This window comes from Gossypium arboreum, chromosome 1 (genome assembly GCF_025698485.1).
Source record: "Gossypium arboreum isolate Shixiya-1 chromosome 1, ASM2569848v2, whole genome shotgun sequence".
NCBI classification, from domain to species: domain Eukaryota; kingdom Viridiplantae; phylum Streptophyta; class Magnoliopsida; order Malvales; family Malvaceae; genus Gossypium; species Gossypium arboreum.
In genome coordinates this window covers 47,792,698-47,807,068 of record NC_069070.1, presented here as the reverse complement: position 1 = coordinate 47,807,068, position 14,371 = coordinate 47,792,698, and the positions used below count along the sequence as shown (strand labels likewise).

The 14,371-nt window shown below is 34.5% G+C and overlaps 1 long non-coding RNA gene across 1 annotated transcript; it reads right to left on the bottom strand.

Annotated features, from left to right (window-relative positions):
* Nucleotides 1-4,084: 4,084 nt before the first annotated feature.
* On the bottom strand, nucleotides 4,085-5,664 carry LOC128289382 (uncharacterized). Its single transcript, XR_008279019.1, has 3 exons — nucleotides 5,587-5,664; nucleotides 5,075-5,160; nucleotides 4,085-4,253 (listed from the first exon to the last, which is right to left on the bottom strand). It is a non-coding gene; the product is annotated as an uncharacterized LOC128289382 (long non-coding RNA).
* Nucleotides 5,665-14,371: the final 8,707 nt, after the last annotated feature.

Below are 14,371 nucleotides of genomic sequence, written 5' to 3'. Positions count from 1 at the left end.
GAGTTTGGCTCCCTTTTCTCCTGATCTTAATTCAAGCTTAAAGGTGACCGAATGGCTTAGCTCCCTTTTCTTTCTTTAAATTCGGCTAAGAAGAAACAAAGATGAGCACTTTTTTTTCTTCCCCCTTTAGCTATTTTACTTATCTTTATTTTATATTATAAAACCATTTAGTTAGTATAATACTAATATAAAATACATATATTTTGTATCAAATATCATTATGGCCAGCCACTATCTCAAAAGTGGGGAATTTGACATGAAAGTCCACATTTTTTTAAACCATGCATTATTTGACCACTATAATTTAACCTATCACATTTTCAAAGTTTCACACATAAGTCCTTTTTAATAATTTCACATCCAAATGACAAAATTAAGACATCATACTTTCACACATGATACTTCACATATAATGAACATAGAACAGAGCATTTAAATAATTTTGTGACTTGGTTTTGTGGTCCCGCAACCACTTTCCACTAGGGTCAAATTAGGGCTGTCACAACTCTCCCACCTTAGGAATTTTCGTCCCTGAAAATCTTACCAGAAGAAATAGTTTCCACTCTAAAAACGTTTTCACAAAATTCTCGAATCATAAATTTCCATTCTTCACATGTATCTCTTTTTACCAACAATCCAGAACTTTGGTTTGCACCAACAGATCACATTATAGATACTTCAGTCACTTCATCAAATAAAACCTTGTACATGCAAAACCCATCATACCGATCTTTTCTTGTCAGAAGATAAATCATAATCCAATAATATTTCTCTTTCAGAAGATAATAAAAATTTAGATTCAATTTGGATAGAAATTCTATCTCACAACCACTTCTATAATACCACTGATTGCTTTTATTCCATATACACTTAATTATTTTTTTTTAACTTTGTCAGATAGTAACTTGTCATCTGAATATAGATCCGAAATACGCTACCATACACAATCATTTATACACCTGATCCATATACCTGCATAATCCATTACAACTCAGATAAACAAACATTTCACAATCGGAGTTCATATAAAAATCCTTTACATAACCTTTAACCCATATGTATACTTATTCCATATCAGAACAATAATAACATTAACAGAAATCTTATATGTCCAGACATCCATAATCGAGTAACTGTTACTCTGAACTCATTTTGAACTATCACATCTCATATACTTTTATAAGATAGAATACCATTCAATAGAAACAGAAGAATAACATCATATGAATTTATCCTCGAATTCATTCCGATCATAATACAATGAAATTTCTAATAGAGAAATACGATGATACCGGTTATAAACCAATCAGAATAACAATACTTTTATTAAGCATCAAAGTCAGATAACATTCTTACTTTATAGCATTTTCATCAGGAAAAAGGAACAATCACACATGTGTCTCTGAGAATAAGAAATATACAGAATATTTAAAAGAAATCATCAGAATTCACTTGACTATAATTATCCAATTCAGACACCCTTACTATTCATTTTTCATTACGAATTCCATTCTATTTCATTCGCTAACAAAAACCACTCAGGAAGAATTCCCAGCAGACACATACTTAGACATCATAACTGATTGAATTAATTTACCGAACCAACTTTTCATTACTAATGACAATATTCAATCTGAAGAACCTTCGGAACATTATACTAGTCCTTCCAGCCTTAGTTCATTGCCAACCTATTCTGAACTTTGTTTACATTATCATTATCTCATTATTTAACTCTTTAACCTTTCTGTGCAAACTCATTGTATTTCGTTCCATTGAAACCTTATAATAATAACACTGATAAGGGGGTGATGTCGTTATGCCTCGAAGGGGACTTTCATATTTGTATACACAGATAACTTTATCACTCATCATCATAGTATTATGAACATTGATTCAAACATTTCAAATTTCCAACTTGTTACAAACACATTTTCACATATCTCAGTAATACATGCAACTTTATTTCATGTGAATAATAGCAAAACATAAGTGAATTTATCATGATTCAAACTTTCATTTCTCTTACTCAAATTACCAATAATCTCTTATCAAGTTTCCACATTTAGTCTTGATCACTTGTCAATATTTATCAAATTGGAAAACGTCTTACGGTTTTGAGTACATCGCTTACTTGATGCCATAGTCCAACTATGGTCTTATACTAGCTTTGCTCTGCCCATGCTGATGCCTATTCCCGATAGGTCTTACACTAGCACTCACTGGGCTGTACCGATGCCTATCCCAGATTGGTCTTACGCTTAGCACAAGTCGAGCCGATGTCACGTCCCAAACGGGTCTTACACTAGCTCATCTGTCTCATGTATTGCCATGGTCCAACCATGGTCTTTTCTGTCAATTCATTAGTGAACGATCGTACTCATTCCATGCGTTCCACCTAATTTGATCTTTCATTACGATTTACTTTATACAATCTCATACATATCTTTACACTGATGCACACATATCATAAACTTCTTTTCATACCTTTCCAATTCCGTCATATCACAAATATATTACAATCAGCTCAATAGCATTTTCAGATCAACTAATAATAGCTCAGTTGGAACACATCATTACCTGAGTAAAATAATTTATAAGAGCCGGGAGATATCACACTATCACACTTTTCTTACGGCATGTATAACTAGACTCTTATACTTGCTATGTTAGTCCGAGAACCGACTAGACCATAACTCTGATACTACTAAAATTGTAACACCCCTCACCCGGCCCCGACGCTAGAATAAGGTTCAAGGTGCTACCGAACAATTTTACACTATTTCAGGCTGTGGCATTACAAAATTACCTTCACAAAATATATTTGATTTCAATTTTTTGATTTATTTAGGTACCGGGCCCGTATCGTACATATGACTGGGTTCGGAGAGAAACCGAGACCCTTCAGTGACTTAAGAAATTTAGCATTTCACTACGTCACACACCCGTGTGACATTAGACACGGCCGTGTTACCAAAATAGAATAGGGGATTAAGTTGCAGGGGACAGACGTCCTGAGAACACACCCGTATGGTGTGACCGTGTTTTACACACGGCCTAGACACACGCCCGTGTGTCTATCTATGTGGACACTTCTAAGCTATATGACATGCCATTTGCCACGCTGAACAATCCTAAACACTCATACAATTATTCATCATTCAAAACTTCATAAACAATGAAACTATATCATATGATTACACATTAGCATTATACATAACTCACAGTCAAAAAAAATGGAGTCCCCTATACATGCCTTAAACCTTAATGATTTACAGTCCTTCTCACCTCACATGATAACTCGATAGTGTGGTTGTAACACCCCATACCCGAGACCGTTGCCGGAGTCGAACACGAGGTGTTAACGGACTTAATTCATTAATTAAACAGCTCATACAATTCATTTTAAAATTTCCAGACAAGCTGGCTAACTGCATCACAGTCGCTTTAAAAATCATATCTCGAGTTACGAAACTCGAAATCCAATTCCGTAAATTTTTCCTGAAACTAGACTCATATATATATCTACTCATTTTTTTCTAGAATTTTTGGTTGGGCCAATTAGTACAGTTTATTAGTTAAAGTCTCCCCTGTTTCAGGGTTCAACTACTCTGACCTCAGTGTATTACGAATCAGATATCTCCCTGTACAGAGCTTCAATGACTATGCCATTTATCTATAATAAAACTAGACTCAATAAGGAATCTGTACATATAAAGCATGACTTCTAATTATCTTTGTAAAATTTATGGTGAATTTCCAAAGTCAGAACAGGGGATCCAGAAATCGCTCTGGCCCTGTTTCACAAAAATTTAGACATCTCATAAAATATAGCTCATATACCTGTTTTTCTTATTCCATATGAAAATAGACTCATCAAACTTCAATTCCATAACTTATTCATTATTTAATTCCATTTCTACTATTTTTAGTGATTTTTTAAACTCACGTCACTGCTGCTGTCTGAATCTATTTTATGGTAAATTTTACCTATTTCATGGTTTCCATGGATTAGCTAGCAATTTGACATACATAATACCAAATATGATCATGATTAGCCATTCCAATGGCTAATCATTACCAAGCATTTCTATTTCCATACCACTCAATAACCATATCATAAGACCATATATACAAAATGATTATAATGCTATACATGCCATACTCAAAATATACAAGCCATTATGCCAAGATGGTATACGGATAGTGTGAGCGTGCCTCCGACCGTTTCCGATTTCCGAGCTGGCTTGTCAACACTACAAGGAATGAAAAGGAGGGAGTAAGCATAAATGCTTAGTAAGCTCACATGCAAATAGCAAGTAACATAACCATATAAGCAAACATAAAACATCATTTGCATAATCATCACCAAGACATTCATATCACCTTTTCATTTATCATCTTACCATATTGTCGTTATATCGAGTTTTCAACCCGAGGGTTAAGTACATACCTGTTCAAATTATCCATTTCACAACACTTACCAATACGTCCCTTTCATCTTGAGTATTCCTCCATTTGAGTAGAACTTTACCCGTTGAACACATCGGAATATAATTCGGATACATGGATAACTTGCACATAAGTGCCACATATGTAGCCAAGCTACCATGTAACCCGCCCATAAGTGAACTCGGACTCAACTCAACGAGCTCAGGCGTTCGCATCCATAAGTGAACTCGGACTCAACTCAACGAGTTCGGATGCCTAGTTACATCTCACGAACTCGGACTCAACTCAACGAGTTCGGACGCTCGCATCCATAAGTGAACTCGGACTCAACTCAACGAGTTCGGATGCTCAACCATCCTAGTGACATGTCACTTGTATCCTAATCTATTCCTAAGGTTCAAGCAGGCGTTTTCCTTGATCACACATCTTTGCCATCTTCCACAGAATATCGAAATTGATACTTCGGTGATAGTTCATGCTCATCAAGTAATTCACATAATTACATATTATTCAACAATAACCACAAAGCATAATATTTCATGATAATAATCAGCATCATATCATATAAACAACATTAAATTGCTTAAAATGACAATTATGTTACTACATTTACACATGAACTTACCTCGTATGCGAAAATGGCTATTTTTACCATTTCGTCCACAACTTGGTATTTTCCCCATTTTAGCCTGAATTTCAGTTTTCCTTGCTCTATCATTTAAAATATAGTCTAATTAGGACTCACATTATTCAAATTGACCCAAAATCATATTTTGGAAAAATTACAATTTTGCCCTAAACTTTTGCATATTTACACTTTTTCCCCAAAGCTCGTAAATTAAAATTCAGCCTATTTTCTTATGTTTTATGACATGCTGATTATTTTTCCCTTCTATGGCAACATCAAATTCTCACTCTAACATGTACTTATGACTATTAGGTATTTTTACCGATTAAGCCATTTTGCTCGTTTTCACTTAAAACCGAGTAGCACAAGTTGTCTAACATAATTTAAAACCTCATATTCTATCATAAAACACCAAAATACACAAATTTCACCTATGGGTATTTTTCCAAATATAAACCCTAGGTTAAATTATTGCTAGCATAAGCTAAATCGAGCTAGAACGGACTTACAATCGAGCTTGGAAGCTTGAAAAACCCTAGCCATGGTTTCTCCTTGCTATATTCGGCCATGGGGTTGAAGATGAGCAAAATTGGCTTTTAATTTTGTATTTTAATTCATTTTACCCTAAATGACCAAAATGCCCTTACTACTAAACTTTCCAAAAATTCCTTCCATGTCCTAATTTTTGTCCATAGACTTAGAAATTGGTAAAATTACTCTTTAAGGACCTCTAATTAATAATCTAATTCAATTTTATGCAAAATACTTCTAGAACACAAGTTTTGCAATTTATTCAATTTAGTCCCAAATTTCAAATTAAGCACTTTATGCATAAAATTTCTTCACGAAATTTTCACACAATCATGCAATCATATCATAGACCTTAAAATAATCATAAAATAATTATTTATATCTCGGATTTTGTGGTCACGAAACCACTATTCCGACTAGGCCCAAAATCAGGATATTACAGTGGTGTTATCTCCGGCCCTTCCAACTCGAGCTATTATACAAACCTATAAGAAATGGGGAAAGAGAATGGGGAGTAAGCTTCAAAGCTTAGTAAGTTCATAAGAAAACAATTAGCAACTCATTAACAAGTTTTATCAATGTTTGCAACATAATCACAAATTCACTACAATCTGCCTTCTTGAGCAATAGTCACTAAATTATTTATAACAGGAGCTACGAAACTCCAAATTAAATTCCGTTAATTTTCCCTAAAAATAGATTCATATATATTCTATCCATAAGATTTTCAGAATCTTTGGTTTGGCCATTCAATACCATATTTTCTTAAAGTTTCCTCTGTTTCACTGTTTGACTATTCTGACCACTCTTAACTACGAATCAAATTTCTCATTGTACAGAATTCAAAATTATGTTCTCATTTATTTCATTTGAAACTAGACTCATTGAGGAGTCTAAGCATATAAATTTTATCTTATGACCATTTTTTACAATTTATAATGATTTTATAAAAACAGAACAGGGGATCTAGAAGTCATTTTGACTCAGTCCCACATCACTTCAAATATCTCATTATCAGCAATTCTTTTGCTTACACAGTTTCTTTTATAAGAAACTAGAATCATTAAGCTTTAATTACATAACTTATTCAACCTCTAACTCATCTCCCACAATTTATGGTGATTTTTAAAATTCACGTTACTGCTGTTGTCCTTAGTAGATTTATTACAAATTTACTCTTTCACACATTCTTTGCATTCATATTATTTAAACATGTATATCACCATTTAATTTCATCACATTTTTATTCATCACAAGCATGGACCTATGATTACAAGGTCACCATAAATTCTATTTCAGATATATATAACATCTTCACATATACTTCTCATTTCACATCCATGATTCAATTCTGATCAATCTATCACATATAGGTATATAACATATACCTGGTCAACTTAATGTATTACACAAATTCAATTGCTGATCTAACACAAGGTCTCATAGTTAAACATTAACATGAAACCATTTCTCATATGTTCGATTCACATCAATCATCAAATTCATTTAATTCACATGTATATAAGTAGGTTGTTCGTACCTGAATAATTTACTTTACGGAACGAACCCACATATCGTATTAGCCCATAGTCTTATAGCACCACATTTTTAATAGTTCACCGGTAATTTGCCTACTAGGTAGTAGCCTGATTTCATCACCGGCATTACGCCTGCTAGGCTCGGAGCCCAATAATATTCACCAGCTTAAAGCTTGCTAGACCTTTAAGTCTGATATCATTTCACTGGCATTATGCCTGCTAGGCTCGGAGCCCGATAATATTCACCAGCTTAAAGCTTGCTAGACCTTTAAGTCCGACATCATTTCACCGGCATTACACCTACTAGGCTCAAAGCCCGAAATTCATCACCGGCACAAGGCCTGCTAGGTTTGAAACCCGAATATATATTATAATGTATAACTTATATCATCGATCACTAACATTTACCTCATCGAAGTTCATATTTAATCACTTTAGTACCAAGCCACATTCGGCTACCACATATGACTAATAATAATTTTATACACATCATGGTTTCCTTTAGATATTCAATAATCACAAATCGTGATATCTCTTCCAGCACATATACGGCATAATTTATTCATTGTAACACTCATTTAGTGCATCAAATTTCCAAATCCAATTCAACTTAAGCATAATAGCCATAATCGGCTTATAGCCTTAAATCATTACATATTTGGCTCATTAACTAAATAAAATTAACATTCTTTTTGCCATATTAATTTAACTCTTAGGCATATAAAAAGAATCAAGCTTAAACACTTAAGAACTTACCTTGAATGTCATTGAAGAATTACGGGTTGATTAATCAACTACTTTTGCTTTCCCCCTATCCGAATTTGGCTCCCTTTGCTATTGGGCTTAATTCAAGCTTAAAGGTGACCGAATGGCTTAGCTCCCTTTTTTTTCTTTAAATTCGGCTAAGAAGAAACAAAGATGAACACTTTTTTTCTTCCCCCTTTAGCTATTTTACTTATTTTATTTTATATTATAAAACCATTTAGTTATTATAATACTAATATAAAATACATATATTTTGTAACAAATATCATCATGGCCGGCCACTATCTCAAAAGTGGGGAATTTGACATGCGAGTCCACATTTTTTTAAACCATGCATTATTTGACCACTATAATTTAACCTATCACATTTTTAAAGTTTCACACATAAGTCCTTTTTAATAATTTCATATCCAAATGACAAAATTAAGACATCATACTTTCACACATGATACTTCACATATAATTAACATAGAAAAGAGCATTTAAATAATTTTGTGACTCGATTTTGTGGTCCCGTAACCACTTTCCGACTAGGGTCAAATTAGGGCTGTCACAACTCTCCCCCCTTAGGAATTTTCGTCCCTGAAAATCTTACCAGAAGAAATAGTTTCCACTCTGAAAACGTTTTCACAAAATTCTCGAATCACAAATTTTCATTCTTCACATGTATCTCTTTTTACCAACAATCCGGAAATTTGGTCTACACCAATAGATCACATTATAGATACCTCAGTCACTTCATCAAATAAAACCTTGTACATGAAAAACCCATCATACCGATCTTTTCTTGTCAGAAGATAAATCATAATCCAATAATATTTCTCTTTCAGAAGATAATAAAAATTTAGATTCAATTTGGAAAGAAATTCTATCTCACAACCACTTCTATAATACCACTGATTGCTTTTATTCCATATACACTTAATTATTTTTTTTTTAACCTTGTCAGATAGCAACTTGTCATCTGAATATAGATCCGAAATACGCTACCATACACAATCATTTATACACCTGATCCATGTACCTGCATAATCTATTACAACTCAGATAAACAAACATTTCCCAATTGGAGTTCATATAAAAATCCTTTACATAACCTTTAACCCATCTGTATACTTATTCCATATCAGAACAACAATAACATTAACAAAAATCTTATATGTCCAGACATCCATAATTGAATAACTATTACTCTGAACTCGTTTTAAACTATCACATCTCAAATACTTGTATAAGATGGAATACCATTCAATAGAAACAGAAGAATAACATCATATGAATTTATTCTCAAATTCATTCTAATCATACTACAATGAAATCTCCAATAGAGAAATACGTTGATATCGGTTATAAACCAACCAGAATAACAATACTTTTATTAAGCATCAAAGCTAGATAACATTCTCACTTTATAGCATTTTCATCAGGAAAAAGGAACAATCACACATGTGTCTCTGAGAATAGGAAACATATAGAATATTCAAAAGAAATCATCAGAATTCACTTGACTATAATTATCCAATTCAGACACCCTTACTATTCATTTTTCATTATGAATTCCATTCTATTTCATTTGCTAACAAAAACCACTCAGGAAGAATTCTTAGCAGATACATACTTAGACATCATATCTGATTGAATTAATTTACCGAACCAACTTTTCGTTACTACTGACAATATTCAATCTGAAGAACCTTCGGAACATTATACTATTCCTTCCAGCCTTAGTTCATTGCCAACCTATTCTAAACTTTGTTTACCTTATCATTATCTCATTATTTAACTCTTTAACCTTTCTTTGCAAACTCATTGTATTTCATTCCATTGAAACCTTATAATAATAACACTGATAAGGAGGTGAGGTCGTTAAGCCTCGAAGGGGAGTTTCATATTTGTATACAAAGATAACTTTATCACTCATTATCATAGTATTACGCACATTGATTCAAACATTTCAAATTTCCAACTTGTTACAAACACATTTTCACATATCTCAGTAATACATGCAACTTTATTTCATGTGAATATTAGCAAAACATAAGTGAATTTATCACGATTTAAACTTTCATTTCTCTTACTCAAATTACCAATAATCTCTTATCAAGTTTCCACATTTAGTCTTGATCACTTGTCAATATTTATCAAATTGGAAAACGTCTTACGGTTTTGAGTACATCGCTTACTTGATGCCATAGTCCAACTATGGTCTTATACTAGCTTTGCTCTGTAACACCCCAAACCCGTGACCGTCACCGGATTTGACCACGTGGTGTTACCGGTCTAACTTCCCTTATTACTCTCTTTGCAATATTTGATTGCTGTTCCAGGCAGGCTAGCTAACTGCGTCACTGTCGCCTTAAAAATCATATCTCGAGTTTCAAAACTCAGAAACTGATTCCGTAAATTTTCCGTGAATTTAGACTCATATATATATCCATGGATTTATTTATAGAATTTTTGGTCAGGTCAATTGGTACAGTTTATTAGTTAAAGTCGCCCATGTTACAGGGGTAGACTACACTGACCTTCGCGCATTACGACCTGGATATCTTCTTGTACAGAGCTTCAATGCTCATGCCGTTTGTTTCTAATGAAACTAGACTCAAAGGGGAATCTGAACATATAAGGTACGACTTCCAATTCCTTCTGGATAATTTATGGTAAATTTTCAAAGTAGAGACAGGGGATCCAGAAACCGTTCTGGCCCTGTCTCACGAGAACTTTAATATCTCTCAGTATACTGCTCATATGGTCGTTTCGTTTCATCCATATGAAAATAGATTCATCAAGGTTCAATTTCATAATTTATTCACTATTTAATTCTACTTATACTATTTTTAGTGATTTTTCAATCTCATATCACTGCTTCTGTCCGCAACAGTTACTGCAGTAGACTATGCCAATTTCATGAATCTCTCCTTGACCTTACTAATCTCATCCATCATACATGACACAAATTATGGCCACCTTATCAAAATTAAAGTTTCTAAGACTCGTGGCTATAGGTTCTAGCATCCCACTCAACGACCACATAGGCCATTTTTCACATGGCTTAAAGTTTACAACCCACAATTCAACAAAACATAATAGCCTATACATGCCAAATGTTCTCCTAGTTCAACTACGAAGACAATACCAAAAGATTTCCAGCCGGTGTGATGACTTCAACGACGGTTCCAAGCACGCAAACAATACGAGTCCAAGAGACCTAAAATGGGTGACAAGAAAACACCGAGTGAGTTTATAACTCAGAAGTCGAAGCATTCAACAACCATCCATTAATAAAGTTACCACAACATGAAACAATAAACGAGGCTAGGTACTCATCCATATCAAAACTATACCATAATTCCTCGGACCTTTCGGTTCAATCTCATACCAAGTCATACATCCACATTTCATATTCCACACAACAAGATATTTAAGGCATTTTCACACACTAACTCATTTCCACCACAACCATACAATTTCAATCATCACATAGATTTAAAGCTTACCAAGCTCAACCCCGAGCATGAACATATTGCCTATTCGTCATGAGCTCAAGGTACTTACCCGATCCGCTGCCCATACTCAACTCGATGGAGACACACCTCCATATAATTGTCCGATCGGAGATATATATATATATATATAGAGTACGCACACACGATGCTTAATACTCGATTTCGCACACTTAGTGCCATGCGATTTAAGCCCGCACACATAGTGCCATACCCTTCGAGCTCGCACACTTAGTGCCATATATTTCCAGCATGCACACTTAGTGCCATATATTTCCAGCATGCACACTTAGTGCCATATATTTCCAGCATGCACACTTAGTGCTAATCTCGTCACCGTATCCAATTATACCCGCACACTTAGTGCCGAGACCAATACTTTAAGCATTTTACTACCTTTATACATTCAACAATGGCATCATTCCATACACATACATTTCCATTTACACATCAACTCATTAAACACAATTGCATATATATTATGATCATTTAAATCAATACCAAATATATGCTTAATGACTTACCTTATATTGGATGAAATGATTTCCAGTCGGCTACTCGATTATCTTTGCTTTGCCTTTGTTTGATTTTCCCCTTTGATGTCTTGATCTAGAATAAATACATTTAGTAGTAATTTTTTAATTCTAATGTACAACATCATGAATCAACTCAACCGAATTATCTCTATCACCCGAACTAAAATTCGCACCTTAACTTCATCTCATTACCCTTAAAGTCCGAATGCACACATACACAATTTATATACAAATTTCATCCTCACAATGTATATAATTCATTCGCCATTCACCACTCACCTAACAAAACTTCATATCAAATTTCCATGACCGATCACACCTATACTTACATTCCATATAGCGAACATTACTTGTATATGTACCCATAAATTAAATGTGAGAATTTAGCAAAGTTACCTTTGAAAGACTCACCCGAACAACATGGAAATGTCCAGCTTTGGACAACATTGAATTTTCAAATGAGACATGCATTAAACTTAACCGAATTTGTCATAAAATTTACAATATTGGACAGCATGTAAAAGCAAATTAAGGCAGCATAATAAGATAGTCACAATTGCACACGTCAACACATATTTGAGCAGCCATACCACACCATTTAATTCACCATTTAGCCACGGTTTCCAGGAGCAAATTAATCCACACTCACCAAACAAAACTATCAAAATCTTACATGCATGTCGCATGCAACAACAATCTCAAGCATCGCAACACTTAAAACCGAACAGCTTAGGAAGAAATATAAAATATTTGCAAAGAACTCGATCGAAAATTCCTCCAAGATGGAAATCACCTATTTGATTTGCTCCATTGTATTTCTCTATTATTGCTTCCTCTTCTTCTTCTAGTTATAACAATTGCAAAAGAAAGAAAACATGAACACTCCTTCTTCTTCTCAAGTCATGGTAATTGTAACAAAAATGAGAATGGATGAACAACAAGGATTTTTTCTTTTTTCTTCCTCAACTCACGGCAATGGGGGGACATTCACCATTCTCTTCTTTTTTTTTTTTATTTCTTTACTACTAGCTTTCTATTTTATTGTTTCCTACATACATCACTAGCCTAACATGTTGGAAACATGTTTCCCATGCCCATCACTCTTGTCATGGCCGGCCATTAGCTAATATCAAAGGGGAATTTTACATGCAAGTCCACCCCTTTGATTACATGCACTAATAGGCCACTTACATTTGCCTAGCACATTTCTAAGTTTTCTCACATAAGTCCTAATCACAAAAATTCATCTACAATTAAGCAAAATCCAAACATGAAATTTTCACACATTCATATTCACATATTCTAAACAATAAATATTACGTTCCAACATTTCGGTGACTCGGTTTAGCGGTCCCGAAACCACTTCCCGACTAGGGTCAATTTTGGGCTGTCACATGCTCTGCCCATGCTGATGCCTATTCCCGATAGGTCTTACACTAGCACTCACTGGGCTGTGCCGATGCCTATCCCAGGTTGGTCTTACGCTTAGCACAAGACGAGCCGATGCCACCCAGACGGATCTTACACTAGCTCATATGTCTCATGTATTGCCATGGTCCAACCATGGTCTTTTCCGTCAATTCATTAGTGAACGATCGTACTCATTCCCTGCATTCCACCTAATTTGATCTTTCGTTACGATTTACTTTATACAATCTCATACATATCTTTACACTGATGCACACATATCATAAACTTCTTTTCATACCTTTCCAATTCCGTCATATCACAAATATATTACAATCAGTTCAATAGCATTTTCAGATCAATTAATAATAGCTCGGTTGGAACACATCATTACCTGAGCAAAATAATTTATAAGAGCCGGGAGATATCACACTATCACACTTTACTTACGGCATGTCTAACTAGACTCTTATACTTGCTATGTTAGTTCGAGAACCGACTAAACCATAGCTCTGATACCGCTAAAATTGTAACACCCCTCACCCGGCCCCGACGCCGGAACAGGTTTCAAGGTGCTACCGAACACTTTTACACTATTTCAGGCTGTGGCATTCAAAAATTACCTTCACGGAATACATTTGATTTCAATTTTCTTATTTATTTACGTATCGGGCCCATATCGCACATATAAGTGGGTTCGGAGAGAAACCGAGACCCTTCAGTGACTTAAGAAATTTAGCATTTTACTACGTCACACGCCCGTGTGACATTAGACACGGCCGTGTTACCAAAATAGAATAGGAGATTAAGTTGCAGGGGACACATGTCCTGAGAACACACCCGTATGGTGTGACCGTGTGTTACACACGGCCTAGACACACGCCCGTGTGTCTATCTATGTAGACACTTCTAAACTATATGACAAGCCATTTGCCACGCTGAACAATCCTAAAAACTCATACAATTATTCATACATTCAAAACTTCATAAACAATGAAATTATATCATATGATT